At 44.8% G+C, this 14,665-nt stretch overlaps 1 protein-coding gene across 5 annotated transcripts in view; it reads left to right on the top strand.

Annotated features, from left to right (window-relative positions):
- The window catches only part of LRRC4C (leucine rich repeat containing 4C), a 614,900-nt gene that overhangs the window by 474,541 nt on the left and 125,694 nt on the right, over positions 1-14,665 (top strand). For 2 of the 5 annotated variants that reach the window (XM_083464160.1, XM_083464161.1), the window contains exon 1: positions 1,934-3,640. The exons of the other annotated variants lie outside the window; for them this stretch is intronic. The gene's annotated coding sequence lies outside the window, so the exon portion shown is untranslated. Of the gene's footprint in view, positions 1-1,933; positions 3,641-14,665 lie in introns of those variants that run through there. 5 annotated transcript variants of the gene reach the window in all.

Raw genomic sequence — 14,665 nt, forward strand, 5'->3', positions numbered from 1 at the left:
TGAAAGGGGGACTGAGCTGCAAAAAAGGCTCCTTTGGAGGAAGAGGGATATAATTTGAATAAATAATAATTAAATATATGTGCCCAGAGCATGTACAAAAAGCATTTAAGACATGTGCATTGCCCAAGCCCTGTTGGGGATTATGCAAAATAGCCCGAGAATGGGCAAAATTCATCAATATATGCACATTCCTCAAAGCCTTTTGGGGATTGTGTTATGGTGTCAGGAAAATGTGCAACATTCGCTCATCATGGAAAAATTATATGCACGTTTTCAATGAGGCCCGGTGAATATTTATATTTACCATTCAATGTATCTTTCCTGTAATATATTCAGAAAGAAAAATTTAAATGTTAACTGGGAACCTCGGGAGATGTGCTACTCTGATAGTGCATGTCCTGGAATAGGGATAAGAAAACTGTAGCTCTCCAGATGTTGATGGATTATACAGCTTCCAGTATCACTGCCAATTGACCATGCTGTCTGAGGCTGATGGGAGTTCGTTGCGCAAACATCGGGGTGGGAACAAGTCCACCAGTTCTGTAGAAGGACTGTGTTGAAGGTCTCCTCCTTTCTAACAACTGCAGTGAAACATGCAGTACCGTGTCATCTTACTCCCAGAAGTCTGGGTTAGAGCAAGTCCCTTCTCTCCTTCCTCATATCTGGATCCCAAGTGGAGAACCTGTTGCCCACCAGATGTTGGACTCCAATTCCCATCAGCCCCAACCAGTATATCCAATGGTCAGGGATAATGGGAGTTGCAGTCCCTGGGGCGGGGCATACATGCAACCTCACCTTTATCGTTAGCCTTCCCTACTGAACCTTCCACTGATCTCCATGATCTGAAGGCCTTTAAAGAGATTTTGGTGGTTTATATTTTTTTGTTACATTGGGTAGAGGTGGATGTGAAACCACTGAGCCCTAATGAGACTATTGCTGCAATCCTATGTGCATTTACTTGAAACTCCTGTCGAAGAAAGTGAGGCTGGCTTCTGAGTAAACATGCATGGTATGGGGCTGTAAATAAAGTGTGTGTGTGTGTGTGTGTGTGTGTGTGAGAGAGAGAGAGAGAGAGAGAGAGAGAGAGAGAGAGAGAGATCTAGCAGGAAAGCATCAACATGCCTTGTGCACTCTCATTTTCCTTGGCTAATTCCCCTGCCCCCTCCCCCCTTCCGTGGCTAGGCGTGCACCTGTGAACACTGCAGGCAGGCTTTTAAGAAAATGAGTTTTGACATTCCTTTCCTCAAGATGAGCCCTTGTTTTTCAATTACTCCTTCCCCACTTTCAGAAGTTTCCTTGAGGTTAACAGACCCAAGGCTGTTTCCCAGCTCTCCGCCGGGTGGCAGCAGTGCCCTATCGCAGGAGCGCCTTTTGTCCTGACATCAAGTGCTAATGCAATTGACCAATCAGTGCTAAGATGATGGGAGGTAATTGGGTAATTGTATTTTACTGATCACAAGGGGGGGGGCGATGTAGAGAGATGAAGGTAAAGCGGGGGGGAGAGATCGACGGAGAGCAGGAAAGCTTGTAAGCAATAAGGCTGGCCCGGGGCCCTCTCTCCAAATCTCGGGGTGCCATTGCCTAGCGCAAAAGGCGAAAGAGCGCGAGCGCGCTGCCTGCAACTGGATCTCCGGCTTCTTCCTTTCCTTCCCCGAGGCGGGAGGGAGAGATCAAGGCGGAGCTGCGAGCCGCCCAATTGTGTGACCGAGTGATGGAAGGGCTGCAAAGAGCCGCGTCCGATCTCCTCCTAGGAATGTGCCAGCGGGACTGACATGTGCCGGAAGGCGGGGAGAACCGCCCAGCGCCGCTACGCGGGCGCGGAGTCCAACTTGTGGAGCTGAGCTAGAAAGCCGGGCGCCAGATCGCCTTCCTCGCTTGGCTTGCCGCGAAATTGCAAGAGAAGGAGGAGGAGGAGGAGGAGGAGGAGGAGGAGGAAGGCGGCAGTGGGGGGCGGGGAGCGGAGGGGGTGCCAGGGAACACAGCCCCCTCCCATCATGGCCATCATCATCGCCGCCCCCACTTTACATTTATTTTAAGGGTGTTTGGTGTGTGTGCGCGCGCGCCTCTCTCTCTCTCCCACTCACCCACACCCCCCCCCCCACCAGCCACCCCATATTCCCAAAGAACAACTTGATCACGGGCATCGTCGGTCCTGGAAAGGCTGGCTGTGCAAAGATGGAGAGGGAGGCGAAATGAAGAGGAAGGGAAGCCCCGGGCTGGTGAAATCCAGCGCGGAGGAGAAGAGGACGCCTCCCGCAGGGGGAGTTTGCACGCCGGGAAGGATCGGGAAGCAATAACAGGACGTGCGGAGAGAGAGGGGCTTTCGAAGCCACCCACCCTGGGAGCGGACTCTCCTTTAAAAAAAATAAATGATGATGATGGATTCTTAACAGCTGGTGGGAATTTTATTTTCTCTCTCTTCCTGATTTCTCCTCCTCCCGCCACCAAGCTCGCCGCCGCCGCCGCCACCATCAGCATCTCTTCGCATTTGATGTGCGATTCTGGGAGGGGGGAATGCAGAGGAGTTGGAGGCAAGGCGAACGGATATAATAACGCGGAGAGTTTGGCGAGGAGAAGACGCGGATGCTCCGGATTGCTGGCTTGCTCCTGGCTGAAATCAGAAATCCGATTGCGCACTGGGTTGTGATTGGAAATCTAATCAGATCCTGGGATCGGCGAGGGGGGAGAGCGTGAGTGCAGCGGATGGGGGGCAGAGAGGGAGAGAAGAAAAGAAGAGCCCCAAAGTTGGCGTTTCTGAGAGAATAATTTCAGATGTTGCAAGGGGACGCGCCTCGGTGGAGGGCGGAGGGGGAGACACGGGAAGCGCGGCCGTGGGAACCCCCGATGTAACGTGGACGCACATGGATCCGCTCGCAGAGAAGGAGCTGCTTGGCCGGAGCTGAGCAGACATAACAAAATCGTGTTATTAAACCAAACTGCGGCCGTTTGAGACAGACGGGGCTGCCGCTGGTGGCGGCGGAGGCAAGGGAAACCTTCCGCAGAAGCCAAAAACGCTTCTCTCCCACCGAGAGGGATTCCAAGGTGGCTGAGGATTGGAAGAAAAGGGGAGTTTGGGGGGCGGGCGGGGAGGATCCAGCATCCCCGGAGAAGATCCAAGGCTGGAATAAAAAAGTTTCTCTGAGGAGAAAGACTCCCCCTCCGCGGCGCGGAGAGACCTGACCTTCCGCTTGCTCTTTTTTGAGCAGCGAGCGGGAGAGAGAAGCCAGCTGCCCGCCTCGCTTCGGCCCCCGACGACGAAGGCGCAAGTTGAGAGACGCGGGGACATTTGAAGCAGCAGCCACGTCCTTAAGAGCGACGGGGGGAGGCGAGCAGGGAGCTGCACCATGTAAAGGAAGGTGCCGCGGAAGCAGCCCACTCGCGGTGGATTGGAGCCCGAGCCCGCCTGGACTGAACTCTAGATGGAAAATTGCAGATGGATATTGAATTTCCTTTCTTTTTTCCTTTCCGTCAAATTGGATTTGCTGCCGAAATGATGTAGTTTTGTCCTCCGTGGTCTTTTTCTGTTTCCCCCCCTTTGTTTTCCCCCCACACCTTTCTTTTCTTTTTTCTTTTCCCCCCTTTTCCCCATCGGAATTTCATTCTGGATATTTCCCTCCTTCTGGGCGATTTCTCAAAGACAGTGAGTGCCATTTTTCTTCTTCTCGCTTTCTGCTTCCCGTGTCTTGTTGCCTGCCATTAGACACATGTGATGGAGTTTGAACTGGGGTTTTTCCCCCCCTTCCCCTTGGGGTTGGGGGTGGTTGCCTGGGCTGGGAGGGAGAACCGCGAAACTCCATCCTAGCTTAATGTTTTCTCTCTTTTGGGGGGGGGGGACGGTTGTGCCAGCGAGCTTTGCTCCGACGTTGCGGCTCTCTGGGTGATGTCTGTGCCTTGAGAGGGATTCTGCCTTCGGAAAGCCCCTGCAGTGTGTGACGGTGCGTTGCTTGATTCGCTCACTGGCCGAAGGCTGCCAGGTCTCTCATGACAGCCGGAGGAGTTTGATGCACACACACACACACACACACACAGAGAGAGAGAGAGAGAGAGAGAGAGAGAGAGAGAGAGAGAGAGAGAGAGACTTGGGGAAGACGGAGATTGGGAATCGAAGGGATCCTATGTAAAGGGCACCATCCTGGCAGACCTTGCGGGGCAGACATGGTGTATGAACGTGGGAATATGGTAATAAGGCGAGCAGGTGGGGAAAGGGAGGCTGTGCCTTTGGCATCCCATGGCTTACAAAAGGCGATTGAGGGGAGAGAATTTAGGGAGCTGCCCCCAAATACACACACACACACCACAAGCGCACTCCGGTTCTCTACCTCTTAGCTCCTTTTGGCCGTGGTTTGCTGGGTAAATCCTTCCTGCTCCCCCAGGACATGCCTTTGGCAGCGAGATTATGGGTCCATCAGCAGAGACGTCACTATCTGATCTCAGCTACTATTAGTAATTCTGTGATTGTTTGCAGCTCATTCAGCTTTCCGACTTCTAGTCGGAAGAGAGGCCCATTGGATTCAGCGGGTCCTTTAGGACTGGGGGGCAGTGGGCAACGGCTTGATCCCTAGCATGTTTACCCAGAAATAAGTCCTACTGTGTTCAAGGAGACTTGCACCAAAGTAAGTGTGCATCGGATCGCAACCTCACCCCTCACTGTGCCAATGCCAACAGCGCACTGGTGTTGACTGGTCCTCACCTAACTTGGTGGGGGAACCAATAATTGTGGCCTATTTCTTTGATGGGGAAACTGAAGCTGGGAAGCACAGGCTGGATAACCTGTCCACTTAAGAATACTAACTCTCTGTTCACCAAAGGATAAGATCTCATCTGTATGTGGATGTAGAGTGTGGAAGCAAAATCAGAAAGGAGCCAGGATTTAGCTTGACTTACAGTGGAATGGCAAGAAAAGTTGGGGGCTATTTCTTCCATAAAGGGATCTGTCTCTTTTGCTTTGCCTTTCTTGCCTGTGTGCACCACTACCTTCTTGCTAAATGTGACTCCTTTTTTCACATGTGACTCATACTACCATGTTTGCCTCCATGTGCAGAGAATAACCCTGAAAGACTTCAGGTGAAAACGTAAAGCAAATCAAAATGGATGTAGGGGGCAATGGGAAAATATTGTACTTCAATGAACTTTTCACCCTCCCTCCAATCCCAGTCTTTTGTTTCTTTCTTACTGGAAGATGGAAGTCTTCATTATTATTTTCCCTCCTCTTTCCATTTGGACAGTCACTTCTAAAGTTGCTTCACCAACTGCCTACCCTCCTACCCAGCAGCATAAGCATTAGACATAATTCTGAGATATACTTCAAATCACCTGCTAGAAAGAAGGGGGTGGAAATCAGAGCATCTCTTTTTCAAAGGCACCCCCCTGCTTTGGCCCTTGATTTGAGTGTTAGTTACTTGGAAAGCAGTAAACCTTTGACCCAGCTTCCAAGTGTGTCCATCAGATATTTTTTAACGCAAACACACATATACACATGGAGGGAATTGTGAATCGGGTCCTAATCCTGCAATGACTTTAACAAGACACCCAGTAAAGAGTCGCTTCCATTCTTTACATATTTCCCTTAATTAAGCAAGTTGAATTGTGTTTTCAGGCAATTATTTATTGTTGGTGCCCATGGGGGGGATATATTAGTCAGTCTAGGAAACTGGTTAATTCCCCCTTATCCTGCTTGTGCAAATTCTGTCATAAATTGCTGTTCTGCTATGGACAGTTCTTGCGGCAGCAGTGATGGAGCATGAATGGATATTATGCTGGTGCCAAACAAGTCCCGAAAGGAGATGGAGAAGGCAAAGATAGTGTGGAAAAATCAATCCTTTTGCCACAGGATCACTCTGCTGTTATCCCATAAATCAGAGATCATTAGGCAAAGCCACCCTGCCATTTGACAGTAGGGTACTGCCATCACTATTTCATGCTGGGCCAGAGAAGCTACAAGGATACTACCTAAGCCCTGAAATGTCACTAAGTATGTGTGTGTGGGAATGGTCACAAACTGGGGATGCAACAGGAACAAACCTCACTGCTGTGTAGGAGTGACTGCGCGCTTGCAGAGATGCTAAATCCAGTTAGTATGGGAGCTAAAAGCATGTGGCTCAGACTGGAGTTTAGTACTCTCCATCTTGTAATGGGAGGGACTTTGACATTCAGGTGTGCATTCCAATATTGCTCAGGGGAAATGTTGGAAGCACCTAAAACATTCTCAAAAACCTTGGTTTGCCCCTTCCTTATGTTGGATGAGCAACACTGATTCCATAGTCGCCTGAGTGGAAATTTTATGTGGCTGACTCTGTTTTCTATTGCCTGTGTCAGAATATAAGTGCAACATTCATCAGCATCTGATAATTAGCCAAGATGCCTTCCTATTTTTTCAGGATAAAGGGGTAAGCAATTCTGCAATTACATCAGGCAGCTAGGAAAGTGACAGCCTGGAGTGTGTGAATAGGGAACAATTTTGTGTATAAAAAAAGAAATGCATGAATTGCCAATGAAAAGGAACAAGCACTGGCTCTAAAAGGCTTGTTTCATTTGCTGTGCTTGGTCTTGGACGATCCAAGATTAGCTAATCTAAAAATGAAAATGATTCTTAGCCTCCTGATAGTTAATGATGCAAAATATTTACCATCAAAATCTTGGAAGCAATGGTTTCACACTTCTGAGGTGTATGTAGTTTCTGTTGGGTAGAAGGTTAGTCCTTTGCTTTGTTTTTTCAGAAAGCCAGTGAAAGATCCAACATCATAACAGTATATGTTTATCTTATGAATATATGTTAGAAAGTTTCCTTTTCTCCCTCCTCTCTCTCTCTCTCTCTCTGTGTGTGTCCTATATGTGTATAGCATTTACATATCTCTGTCCTGATACTTTTGAGTTATGGAGAAATGTGGACAGTTTATGATGAGATAGCTCTACATTCCATAAAAATTGGCAGTATAAAAACAGTGTGTGCATACAATATATGCTGATATGTACATGTATTATAAGGGACTTGAAGGCTATAACTTGAATTTTGCAAAGGTTTCTCCTCTTGTTCCTTTAGAATAAGGAATGAGTTGCTGTAAGGCATTAAATATGCATTTTGGGGGAGTTGAAATTATCTACAGGGCATTTTGAATGAGAAAGTATAGTCTGCAGAACTGCAGTGTAAGAATATATCTTTCTACTAATGTGTCTTCACATTAAAGAGGTTTTTGGTCCATTAATAAGAATAACCAGTGATGCAAAATCCTGTAAGCCGAATTTAATGTGGATCCTTTTCTCAAGATGTGGGTACCTATTTAAAGACCAACTCAATTAATTTTTAGAGAAACAACATTGCTAATTGATAATGGCAGAGGTTTACTAGCCATGGGGATCTTGATCCTGCAAGCCATTATTTATAGCAATAGACCCTTTAGTGTGGACAGCCCATTTTCTCTTTAAGCAGGATTTATTTCACTTTGCAAAAAGCTGAGAGATGTGATGTTGGGCTGTGATTTATCTTAAGCTTACAAAAAGGAAGCAACTTTTCTCCCTGAAAAGGTAATTGTTGACTTTCCTAGACTGATCAAAGGACTGGCAACATATTTTATGCACTGACTGGTAAATTTTCATAGTGTTGCATAACCCTCATGCAACAGCAGAAAGGGTACACATGTTACTAGAAAATCTCTAAGCTGTTCATTTCACTTTCCTGCAGTGATGGCTGTGTGTTTGCTTAGCTAATATGTGGTTGATTATTAATGTGGCAGAAGTATGTATATGATCCATTTGTACTGATTAAAGGAGAGGGGATGGGAAATAATGTTGTTGCAGACTAAAGAATGGCTTAAAGACACACACGCACCAAGAGAGGGGGCATTTGCATTTGGTATCCAAGGGAGCAAATACAGAAAGCTGCAGTTTTTTCTGTGCATTGTATAAATGTTGCCATAGTGATGTTTCAGGGCATGTTGTGTGTGTTTTGTGTGTGTGTGTTTGTGTGTGTGTCCCACTCTCTAGAAGAGCTTGTCTCCCTTCTTCCTGTCTTTTTTAATCTGGTTCACAACAACAAATATTTATACAGAACTCACTACAAAAAGAAGAAAGAGAAAAGCTTGCCTGTTTCCTGTTCCTATCCCAAACTGTTAATGTTCTAGATTAGAGCCTTAACTGGGAGCTCAAGTTCCACAGCAGAAGAGGAGTATGAGACACTTTCCTCATGCTGAGACACTGAAAATATTACAATATTTTCCGTAGTGGTGGTATGTTAATTGGATCGCTCCAGGCGAGTAAAGTGTAGCTGTTGTTGACAATTAGAAACAACAGCAAACCTGCGTGGGTTGAATCTTTATCCCTGTAACTTCTGGGCAGACTACAATGCCTATCAGGCTTACTGCAGATTCAGAAACACGTATAAAAAGATCCTTCACTTGTGAGTTTGCAAGCCAGGGAACAAAACCATCACTGTGGGTTGGGGGAATGGGAAAGTGTACTGGCAGATGGAAGGAAAGTCCGTTTATCATTTGCTGCAATATGTTTGACTGGTTTTTGTTTCATTTTTTTTTAAAAAAATTAGAATTAAAATTAATGGATTTTTTTGCATTGTTTGTTCCTGGTTTACTCTGATAACCCCTAATCTATAATCATAGCTATGAAAAACAGGAAACCATTAATGCTCCTTTGTCTTGAAAAGCCACAGAGATTCAGAGCCTGGACATAGCTGTTGAACAAATGGATCTCTCAGTATTTATCCTGCAGCAGCAGGATTCATGCAGCTTGGTGTAAGCTTAACTTTCAGAAGCCAGGAAGCATTTTAATGATGCAGCACTTGCAATTTATGGGATTTTCACCCCATAAAGCCTAAAGACGACAGGCAGGTTTTTCCTCTCAGTTTTTATTTTATTATGCATAAGAAGTGTTCTAGGCCATCCCCAAATTCATTTTGCATCTTCTTCCTTACACATTTCAGAAATAACTGTCTGAAATAACTGTCTATTTGAGATGCTACATGGGAAACCAGAGGACCCCTCAACAAGAGGAGCTTATTGCTTAGGCAAAGGCAGTTCTGTCCTTTTCGCTTTGCCTACATCCACAGGTGTCAAGCCTTGACCCAGCACACAAGGCTCCCTCATGTGCGATGCAATCAGCAGGGTCATCACCTCCAGATGTGAGGCAGTGGCTCATTAATTCCCTTGTCAGGTCTGAGAGTGAGGAAGCTGATATCAGGTGGTCTAGGAGATTTCAGTTGGCTTTCTGCATGCTAGACTAGAAAACATTCAAATGTCATTGACCTGAAAGCAATCTGCTAAAGTGATAATATTAAGCAAAGAGGCTTTCTTGCAGCCGAAACCAAGAAGATTCTCCTGGTGTTTATCTTAATAGATATCTTAATGGGGCACTACTACTACTTTTGCAGTAGCAATTGAGGCTCTCCTGTTGCCCTGGCGTGCTATAGGACTGTAATCAAATAGTTATGGTTAGTTTGTCGATTTATTCCTGCCCCCCCTTCCATATCATGTTATCCTGCTTTCCTTTCCCTGTTATCCTGTTGTTAAGAAGGATTCAATTCTCTTTCCAATTGACTCCTTTCTGGGAAACACATTTTCCATATACGAAGACCGACTAGTTCATTGCGGCTTGAGTTTTTGTGGGGAAGGGCTTATTTTATAATGCAATTAGCAGATTAGTACCGTAGAGTGTGTGAATTCATCTTGCCTGGGCTAAAAGGGATATCAAAGACTCGATACAATCTTGATAGGTGATTGTTCTTCATACTTCTATGAGGAGTCTAATGTATAGTGCTGCAGTTTGGTGATGCCTCAACCATGCACCCATCGGAAACAAACATCTCAGACCCTTGGTTTATTAGAAATTAGAACATGACACTGTATAGCAGACTTACCCAACATGGTGCCCTCCAAATATTTGGGACTTCAGCTCCCATTAAACCCATCTAGAGTCCTATCATGCTGGTGGGAGCTGTACAGGAGTCCACCAGGTCGGGGGAAGCAGGTGTATAGGACTCTTAGCCATAGAAGCCAACTTCTAGGGGGCGAGGGGTCTTTGGCCCCCAATAAAATATTTGAGGGGGCTGCCTCCCTCAAAGTTGATGGGCATTGCCATTCAAATGGTCTGCATGCGCCTTGTCACATGATTGATTATGTGGGTGGGACTTGTCCCCCTCCCCCAATATTTTATTTTGTGCTCTTAGATCTTAAATAGCTATGCAGTAGAAGAAATTTGGGCAGGTGCATTTTGTCAAGCAGAATTAGGGGAAAGAAAGAAAGCTGCATCCATGGAAATCACTTCTCTGCACACAAAATATAGAAGATCTGTTGTTCTTTGTGTCTGGCAGTTGCTTCTGATATTGTTTATCAAGCATCTTTCATTTTTTGAAGTCTTAAGGCAATAGCCCTAAGCATACTAGGCAGTAAATTCTACTGACATCAATATAAATGATATGCATAGGATCATACTGTAAGTTTAAATTCTTTGAGCCCAGTTTGCTTAATATTTCAGTCATCTTTTACAAGGTTTCCATTAAACGTCTGTTCTTTTACTGAGTTATTGGGAGGGGGGAAAGAAGATTAAGCTGTGAGGTCTGGAATAAAGATGGTATAAACAATAAAATACTTATTGCATAGGCTGAAATATGATACATGTTTTTGTGCAGTGACATGTTGGGTTGAAATACAAACCAACAGTAAAGGTAAAGGGACCCCTGATCATTAGGTCCAGTTGGGACCGACTCTGGGGTTGCGGTGCTCGTCTCGCTTTATTGGCTGAGGGAGCCAGTGTACAGCTTCCGGGTCATGTGGCCAGCATGACTAAGCCGCTTCTGGCGAACCAGAGCAGTGCATGGAAACGCTGTTTACCTTCCTGCCAGAACGGTACCTATTTATCTACTTGCACTTTGATGTGCTTTTGAACTGCTAGGTTGGCAGGAGCAGGGACTGAGCAACCAGCAGTACAGTACCCTTAAGAGGAATAAAACCATTCAATCAGCTAAAATACTATCCTCCAAAATATCTGGGCAAATTAAAAGGTTTTTAACTAGAGCATAAAGAAAAAAGAAAAGATTATATTGTCAGTGCCAGGAGGACATTTCACAGAGTGGTGCCACCACCGAGAAGGTTCTCTCTATATAATACACTCCTCTTAAAGGTGGAACAAAGAAAAGGAACACTGCCTGCAATCTTAGGCTATGAGAAGCTTATGTAATATAGCTGCATTTAGGTAAACTAATCAAAATCTCACTGATGCTTGCTTTCACTTGCTTTTGATTTTGCCTTGAGAGAAGGCCATGAAACAAGATATGGGTTTAAAGGGCCACAACTTTATTGCTAATACTCCAGAATGTAGAAAGAGGTAGGAATGAAACACCATCTATCATAAATAATGATGATGTCTGAGTGACACCACTCTGGCACAACCTTACCTGATCCTTGCTGTTCCTGGCCTGCTCACCAAAAGACAGGCTGAGGAAGCACCTTTTTGCTTCCAGGGTGAAAAGGCAACCCTTCTCCATCCTTTGAGCTGGCTGGCACTGAGCGGTAAGAGTGCCCCAGCACCATGTTGATGCCATACAATGCTCAGAAGGACAGTCAATTCCAGTATCCCTCCCTGCTTGTTGTACTTGCCTGTTGATGCCAAGACAAGCACCAATCACGTGAAATGGAAGGAAAGAACCACTTGGGGGACAGTCAAAATATTATTTATCACTTGATTTTCTTGTAGTCGAATGTGAGAAGCTGGTTATTGGGTGAAATACAGATACTGTTAAAAAATAACTGAAATAAATTACAGTGGTACCTCGGATTAAGTACTTAATTCGTTTCGGAGGTCCGTTCTTAACCTGAAACTGTTCTTAACCTGATGCACCACTTTAGCTAATGGGGCCTCCCGCTGCCGCCACGCCGCCAGAGCCCGATTTCTGTACTTATCCTGAAGCAAAGTTCTTAACCTGAAGCACTATTTCTGGTTTAGCAGAGTGTGTAACCTGAAGCGTATGTAACTTGAAGCGTATGTAACCTGAGGTACCACTGTATTCCTTTTTTAAAAAAAGACACTGCATTGACTGTGCAGTTATCTAGGGTTTCAGATGGGAGTTTTTCATGTCCTACTTAGAGATGCTTAGGACTGAACATGGGATTATGTGCTCTACCACAGAACTACTATAAAGGCTCATTAACATTTGAAGCTTCCATTACTGAACATAAGCAGTGAGCTTACATGTATGAAGCATCTTTGGTTTGGGGGAAAGTAACATGTCAGATGTCATTCCTTCTTGTTGGTAGTCACAGATCAGAACTGGGGCAGACCACAATTGTTGCCAAACCATCAGCTGCTATCCATACTTCCTTCTAAAGGTTCCCTTTCCATTTCAAATGCTATGCTTTACATCAGGGGTCAGCAAACTTTTCCAGCAGGGGGCCAGTCCACTGTCCCTCAGAACTTGAGGGGGGTCGGACTATATTTTGAAGGGGGGAAAATGAACGAATTTCTATGCCCCACAAATAACCCAGAGATGCATTTTAAATAAAAGCACACATGTAAAATAAAAGCTCATGTAAAAACTGTAAAAACACGCTGATTCCTGGACCGTCCGCAGGCTGGATCCAGCCTCCGGGCCTTAGTTTGCCAACTCATGCTTTACATCTTTGCATAGTTCTTTCCCTAACTCCTAGTTGATGGAACTAGCTTATTGCTGTTACATGCTGTCCAAAACTTTGTATTACTTCTTGAGCTTCTTAAGCTGTTTGGAGCACTAGCTCGGAGTTCTGTGCATTTGGCAATGTATCTGATGAACAATGTGGTAGGGATAACAATTTATATTTCTTCATTATTCTAATGAATGTGTGTGATTTTCAGTACTAGGAGAAATATGAGTTGTTGCTCTCATCCTTTATCTTCCTTATCCGATTGCTATCTACTTATTTGCTATCCAATCGCATCACCCCAAAATAACAACTATCCATAAAACATGCTAGGCACAATCCAGAGAACAATCTGAAGTCCCGTGGGTTTCAGTGTAAAAGAAACTACTTCATTAGGCCCAATTTCCCTATTGACATCAATGTGGCTTAAAAGTGCTTCCTTGGCTGGTTTAGCCCTACTGTTTATGTGAAAGTAGAATGTAATTGTATCTCTTTAAATACTGCAGCAAGCAAGACAAATGGGCTGCAGGTTGTACTCTAAGTCTCTTTATCTGAAGCATTCTGGTATCAACAGGACAATGGAACCTTAGTGGGTCTAATTTTCCATTGCCTTTGCAGCTGCAGAGTGTTTACATTTTGCATTACATAATGCAAAGTAAATGCAAACTACGGAGAGCATCATTGCAAACATGTGTGTCTTCCTTAAATCTAAACAGTGCCAAGGGAAAGCTGGTGAACAATTTAAGCTCTAGTATCTTCTGTATGGTTGTCAGATTTCCTTGCTTTCTTTCTTCTCATGGGCTGTCTCCACAATAAGGCTGTTAAAGCATTCTTTAAATAGTGTGGTGCACTTTAGCAGTAGTAAGCCTTTACATGCGCTATTATATTAAAGCACTTTACAGGCAATGAAGTAATTGCTTTAAGTAGAGTGTGATCAATTAGGGCTGTGCAGGAATATTTAAGTAAGTAAGCCCTGGGTATGGTTTGAATGGACCTTGTGTGTCAACTGTCTCTTAAAGAGCCATGCCTGATCTCCCCTCCCTTCTCCATGTGGTTTCATCTTTAACTCAATGGGAACTAGTTGGAATCTTATACTGTGTATACATTACCATTTACTCCACCTCAGACTGCTGGTATTTGAAGCTGAGTACACATGATGGTAGCCACAATCCTTGGGTATCTTGTAGCTTCTTGCAAAGTAGTCCTGTTTGATGAGCTATACCTCAGACCAGCTTTCATCTGATTAGACAACTTAAGCTGAGGTGTGTACATTTCAGGCAGCAGTTGCACATGAGCAAGTGACAGATAGCAGCTCCAGTGAACTGGAGTTCAGCATGTGGAAGCAAATCAGGTAATGGGCACTGGGTGGAGACATCTCTGTCCGCTCTCTGGTCTTTTCAGCAATATAAGAATGTGACTTGAAACCCAGCAAAGGGGGTGCCTGTATCGTAAGTTCTGTTGCTCACCAATATATGCAACTATTCAAGTTCTCCTGATTAGGACAGACCTGTGGCATGGTTTCCTCACCCAGCAAATACTGTTTTCAACGGAAAGTAGCTTACAACTAAAACAGAAACAGCTAAAAAGCAATAATTAAAAAAACAATTTTACACACACAAACATGCAGTGGTGGCTGCATGCTAGTACTTTGGCTCATCTTCATTGATCCCTGGATGTCTCTTAGTACAAATCCCAGGAGAACAGCTCCACACTTCTCATATTTATTGACTCAGTTACTCCATCGCATGGATTTCAGAGCTGTTAGACTTTGTGGAAGAATTTGTGGCTCTGATATCCCACTCCACGTACTGGTATAACATTATGGGAGTATCGAAAAACATATAATCCACTTAATTACTCTGAACATGTGTGCATGAGAGAGTTTGTCTGCCTATATTTCAGTCCTGTAAATTGTTCAGGCAGGACATTTCAGCACCTGTTTGAGGTTCTGAGTGTCTGCCAAAACTTATTTTTCCTCTAACCAAGGATTTGGAAGAACTTGTTTCCCTCTTCTGTGCACAATAGCCTTCCAAATTCTGATAAAAAGT

This window comes from Podarcis liolepis, assembly GCF_965112155.1.
Source record: "Podarcis liolepis genome assembly, chromosome: 1".
Classification (NCBI taxonomy): domain Eukaryota; kingdom Metazoa; phylum Chordata; class Lepidosauria; order Squamata; family Lacertidae; genus Podarcis; species Podarcis liolepis.